The sequence below is a fragment of the Gallus gallus genome, chromosome 1 (genome assembly GCF_016699485.2).
Source record: "Gallus gallus isolate bGalGal1 chromosome 1, bGalGal1.mat.broiler.GRCg7b, whole genome shotgun sequence".
NCBI lineage: Eukaryota > Metazoa > Chordata > Aves > Galliformes > Phasianidae > Gallus > Gallus gallus.
This window is the reverse complement of record NC_052532.1, coordinates 92621880-92628232: the sequence shown is the minus strand read 5'-3', so window position 1 is coordinate 92628232 and position 6353 is coordinate 92621880.

Here is a 6353-nt window from a genome sequence, read left to right as displayed (position 1 = left end):
GAACACCTCCAGGGACGGGGCATCTACAACCTCTACAATACTTTACTGTAGTAAACTGGGCAGCCCGTTCCAGCACCTCACCACTCTGCTGGTAAAGAACTTAATAACCACGCCACATAGCAATACACGACGTTAGAGTCAAAGCACCCCAGTCCATCCTTGCTGTGGTGACCAGTAACTCCACAGAGCAACAGCACAGATAGCTTAAGTGGCCACAGAGTGGTCACAGTATCTCAAACAAACCTCTGCAATAAGGATCCACTCCCATATCAAGGGCATCTCCACCAGAGCTGTCAGAGCTGACATCCAGCTGCCCAAGCAACACTGCTCTAGGGAGCCAACAAACTTGCAGACTGTACTACAGACAAGCTCTAACACACAGCCAGCACAACGACCACTACAATGAGCTAAAAGACTCTGTTATACTCCTGTGGGACAGGTGTTGTGCAACAACCATCCCTTTTCCCAACTGGTACCAATGCAATCCTTACCAGCAGCGTCTGTGTAGAGGCCCAGAATGAAAGAAATCCTCAGCTCACCTCCAGAAGTTCTGCCTGTGCAAGGCTGGAGCATGCTGAGTAGCTACCAGAGAGGAAGACTGGCCATGCTGTGGTTGTTGCCCTGCTTATATTTGCATAGGTTGAAGGAAGAGATCATGACAGCATCTGTAACGCATATCATTATGTCACAGACTATCTGCGCTAAAGAAAAAAGAATTTATTGAGGACAGTTTCTTTCCCCACTGCCAGGGCAAGCTGGTGGCAGTGCGTGCCCTGCCATGGCAGCCTGCCTCCTCCCTGCTCGCACCTCCCGGCCATCTTGTGCCCGGCAGCCATTTTCCTCTTTGCAGGTAGGGCGTGGCTTGCACAGGCAAGGCAATATGCACTGGGAGGCTGCCTGCTACTGGAGACGCGGAGAGGATGCTGACTGACACAGGCATAGAATCACAGAACTATTTGGGTTGGAAGGGACCTCAAAGCCTACCCACCCCAAGCCCCCGCCATGGGCAGGGCTGCCTCCCACCAGCTCAGGCTGCTCAGGGCCACATCCAACCTGCCCTTGAATGTCTCCAGGAATGGGGCTAACCCTGCTCCCTGTCAAGGGATCCCCACAGCAGGTGTTTGAGCCCTGGCAGCAGTCTCACAGTGCTGGTCTCAGGGTGCCCGGCTTTGCACCCTTGCTCTGGATCGAGGCTTCTGGCAGGCACCCTCAGCTCCCTCCTTGTCTTTGTTGCTGGCCTTCAAGTGTTTTAGTCTGGGACCTAGCAAGCTGTTGAGAGCACATGGTTTTATGGAAATCCCACGCCTTCCTGGTTTTGTCTGCAGCAGTAGCATCTGAGGTAGGGTTGCTCACAGCATGTCTGCTCCCAGCCCTGGGCAAGATCTGCAAGTCTGCCTGGCTGGCGGGTTTCCCCCAGCATTTTCACAAGGTCTCCCTACCTTCTTTGAGCTTCAGGGAGTTCAGTTTGGGGTGAAGGATAGGTCAGCTCTTATCTCGGATCTACATGCACAAGTGTAACCCTTACCAGTTCCCTTTCCAGCTCCAAGAGTTCCTGCCTGGCGGCACTGCAAGGACCATGCTTTCCCTCTTTGCTGGGGCCTTTCAGCAGGAGTCAAGCAGTGCCAAAGAGCCACAGCAAGTTCTGAGAGACTCCCCAGCTTTAAGGAAAATCTTGGGGGCATCTGTGACCTTCCTCCTTGGCAGTCTTTGATGCAGGGCTTCTGGCAAGGGGAAAGCACAGCCACTGGCTCCTGTTCTAGGCCGGCCAGAGCAGCCTGGGGCGACACTGGGCTGTGACAGGAGCTGAATAAAGCCCTGAACTGGCCTGCAGGCCCTGTAAGACTGAGAGATTACATAAAGCCACCCTGAACTCCTTCTCTTTCTGCAAAACGCTTGTAGTGCGACCAACGTGGATTCAAGAGCTTGAGCTACAGTTTGTTTTAGCAAATACTGTTGTTGTCAGTTTTCCAAATGTCTGTTCGCACACAGACTGTCCTAGCACCCTGCCAGAGCTCCAAAAATTCATCTGTGAAAAAAAATTTCTAGGAAATTGCCTGCATTCTTGCCTGTCCTTGTGACCATTTAAAGAACAATCACACAAATATGAGCTCACGTGGATATATAGGTGTCAAAGGTGTAGTTCTCCAAAGCCTTGTAGACGTACATGACTTCAGGAATCCTACTCAGACTGCTGCTACCTTCTTCTTACCACAAGACATCACGCTCAGCAAAAGGTCCAGACCAACAACTGCTGTCTCCACCCCCCACTCATGTGCTACCACAGGACAAAGGTGCCGAAACTGAGTGGGGGTGGATGTGAAGGGAATAGCACAGCAGGCAGAGACAGTTGGTCCCATGTGTTTTCTTTCTTTAAAGATAAAAACTTACACCGGTCAAATGAAAAATCAGGAACAATGCAGGAATTTTAAAGAGGCCCAAGCTGCCACCTGACTCAGCGTCTAGGCAGGATATTGATTAGCAAGGCTATTCTTTATTCCTCTGCTATTGTTTAAGACTGGCCTCGCTCATGACAGCAACAGGCGTGGGAACACAGCAGCTATGGTGTTAAAAAGTGCTTTTATCACTGGGCTGAGTAGAGAGGTCTCTGGGAACCAGAGATGGTGTGTTTGATAGTGAAGGAAAGGCATTCGAACCGAGAGCCTTACTCTGAGATCACAGAATCATAGAACGGCCTGGGTTGAAAAGGACCAGAATGACCATGTAGTTTCAACCGCCCTGCCACGGCCAGGGTCGCCAACCACTAGACAAGGCTGCCCAGAGCCACATCCAGCCTGGCCTTGAAGGCATGAATGAGATCTATAAGGCAAATCAAACATTTCTTTTGAGTGATGTTCAGGCTTCAGTGAGTTTGGACGGATGCAGAAAGAAAACATCCCAGCCTGCTAAAAATCCTTGGGTTTCTCCTTGAGCCCTCGTAGCTGCTGCAGTGGCAGATCCTGTATACATACTCACCCAAGTTTTACACAAGCCATTGGGTTCTGTGAGCGGTGTGGCACAGCACAGACAAGAGGGTCATCACCCACGTCTTCACCATGCTTGAGCAGGTTTTGCAAGCCAGGTTGGGCTCCAGCCTGCAATGGCCATCACAGGAATTCAGCACAACCAAATGTACGGTAGCAAATATCGTTTCCATTTAAACTATCTATGTGCTGGCAACCCATCATCCTGAAAAACACAGGTCTCTACTAAATGAACCCATGGACCATTATATACTTTTCTGATAACTCCAGGCAGGAATCATGCAAAACTGTTGCCTCTCTGGCATTTCCACATGCACTAAAAAGCAACACACATCAGTATTTAAACACATTTCATTTGATTGAGTAGGAAGCAAAGAGTGACCACTAAACAGGTTTTCAGCCAAAATATTTCTGCTTCCCTTTAGGGCTGTACAGCAGGGGCTGCTGATTTTATATTCTCTGTAGGTTTGCTCTTCATTTGCATTACAATCTCAGATGCGACCACTTTATATATATATATATAGGAGTCTTGTTTTCATCTATGCTTAAGACAAAATAAAAAATGAGACTCCTTTGGGCACTGATAGGACAAACATCCTCATGTGGATTCACTCCAAAGAGTGTCCACACTCAAAATGAAAGCACACAGTGCACCGCAGAGTGGACCTTCTGACATAGGACATGCTCTCTGAAGACACTAAACACGTATGCCAGCATCTAGAAACATTCTACAACACTACCTCATGTGTCTGTGTAAGCACACACAGTTTGGTTATAGTGTGAGTACGCCAACTTTCTTTGCAGGCTCTCATGCTTCAGTTTCATTCTTTCCAATCATTTTTCACCTTCCCAAAGTTTAAAGGCAGTCGGGACTCAGGCAAGATACTCCTCCTTCGGTCTGTAACAAATGGACAACCAAGCTAGATGTTTAGATCATAGTCCACCTTCTGCAAGAACCACATTAGCAGAAATATTGTTCTTCATCAGTGAACACCCTCTGCTGTTATCTCAGAACTATTTATACTGTTCTTTATTATATTGGTTGTTTATCCTACCTCCATACCAGCTTGTACTCAGCACCGAGCAGGCCATGTGCCAGACGGGGAAGCTGAAGCCCGGAGGCTGGCTCACTCTGCCCACACAGCACCGCAGACACTGCAGACTGGAGCCACTCAGCTGAAAACAAACTCCACTCCAGCACTAACCCACACTCAATCCAGAGATCAGCATGAGCAGCTACTGCATCAGGTCATAAGCTTAGCAAAGATGTCTGTCACGTCCTCATCCACATACTCTTGTAGTCGTGAGTTAAAGAATCCATCTTCTTACCCATTATTCCACAATCCAAAAAGCAATCCAATAAATGTAGCAGGTTGCAATTTAAGGAACAGCTCCTCTCTCCTTAAGCTCAGTGGTATGATCGTATTTCCAACCTTCCTTCCATTCCAAACCTAGCTTGCCCTCCATGTAGGTACATCTATAACTCACAAACCAACAGGACCAAGGCAGGACCAAGGATCCAATATGATCCAGCTGTCATCAGAGCTTTTTAACTGTTCACACGTTCTCTGGCACTTTTCTCCAGGCCAATGATGCTCTCCCAAGATGGATCAGGTGCTAGCATCACTAATTGCAGCTCCCAGAAGGCCATGTGGACAAAACCAACCCATTTGGGGTCTGAGGAAGCGTGGAAAGACACACACTGTACTGTGTCATTTGTCCTCGGAGCCAATGAGCAGAACAGCCTCTCATCTATATTAAGATATTGCCTTTTCATCCCATATTGGTCAAACCCAACAATCTCTTCCTGCAATGAAAAGCCTCACGCTGGGGTAGCTGTGCCTCTCTTATCAAGCAGCTGGTCAGAAGAATGTTTCCTCCAACTTTTCCACTAAGGGTTAAGTTTATTCAGGAGTGCCGAGTACTAAGCGATGGATGTGCTTCTTCTGCTAATGCAGAGGCTTGTTATCCTCCTATGAGTTTCACCTCATACCATGCCACTTTGACTCCCGGCCATTTCAGCTTATTCACGGAATCACAGAATGCCTTAGGTTGGAGGGGACTTTAAAGATCATCTATTTCCATCACGCAAATCCAGGCTACCACTCCCCCAGGACTTGGGGCATGGTAGCTCACAGTGCAGAAGAGATGGCTCTGCAGAACTGCCGAATCGCTCGACACTTTACATGAAAAACGTCAGTCTGTGAACCACTCCAGCAAACGTTCCTTAACCAGAATCAGAGCCCAGAGGCAAGGATAGTCTATGAGAAACCTGGGGACGAAGTACAGGAGTTCCAACCACAGCATAATCTTTCAGATGAACTGTCTCACAGCTCTGTTACACTTGGAAACAAAACGTGTGCTCCCATCCAGGTCAGCACCTGCACAAGCAGGCCCAATACTAATCCACAGATCACCAGCAACCTCTTTGTGGGTTCCTGTAATGCTAATCATTTTGCTTACACAGCTGCAGGCTATGATTTCACATCACATCAGTAGCTGAAAGACAATCTTGCGTCAGTCCTGTGCTGGAATTTCCACATGGTTCCACTTCTCAAAGTGGAAAATAATACTTTTTAATCACATGAAGAGATTTTGCAAGATATTTTTAGTGCAAGGATGATCAGAAGGGTCTGAACAGAGGAGGAAAAATGAGAAGGAATGGTTGGGTGGAAGGAAACTTGTGTGGCCTGGATTAGAAAGGATATGACTGGAAGGCTGGCTTGGGTTTGCCCAGATAAGACAGCAAGGGAAGTAGACCTCCTCTCAAAGGTTTTTGGGACAGGATTGTAGGGAATGCAAGAAAAAGCAGCTCATGAGAAGTATGGGCCCGCCACAGTGGTTTCAAGAGAAACACTGAAGTCTGTTATTAGATTTACACAGGACTGTGGCATTTGTGGAGATCTCCAGCTTTTAAAAACCTGATGGCATTGCAACACCAACAGCCCCTCTCAAGACAGCAGTCCTCATGTTTTCCCAACAATCTGCAAAGAAGTTTACATTCTCAACTCAGTAACTAAGATGTTGCCTCAGCATTTTTCTATCAGCATTCCTCAAAGCTCTTTAGATTTCCTGCGCCAGTGCAGCCACCCATCGTCCCCCAACAAATCTCAGACCTTACTGATTATCCCCAATACAATTATTGATGTTAGAAATGCTGACTCGAGAAGATGAGGCTACTTAAGAGTGTTTTACCAGATGTCAGTGGAGTGATACTGCATCATTTCATACAGCACATCGCAAAATCTCTTTCTTCCCTGCTGCGTTAAATTGTTACTTACTCTCTCCCTGAGATGGAGACTTGTTTCTTCACAAAGTTAGCCTGAGAGGAATGTGTGGGAAGAGTGTGGGAACAGCAGACAACCTCAAGGC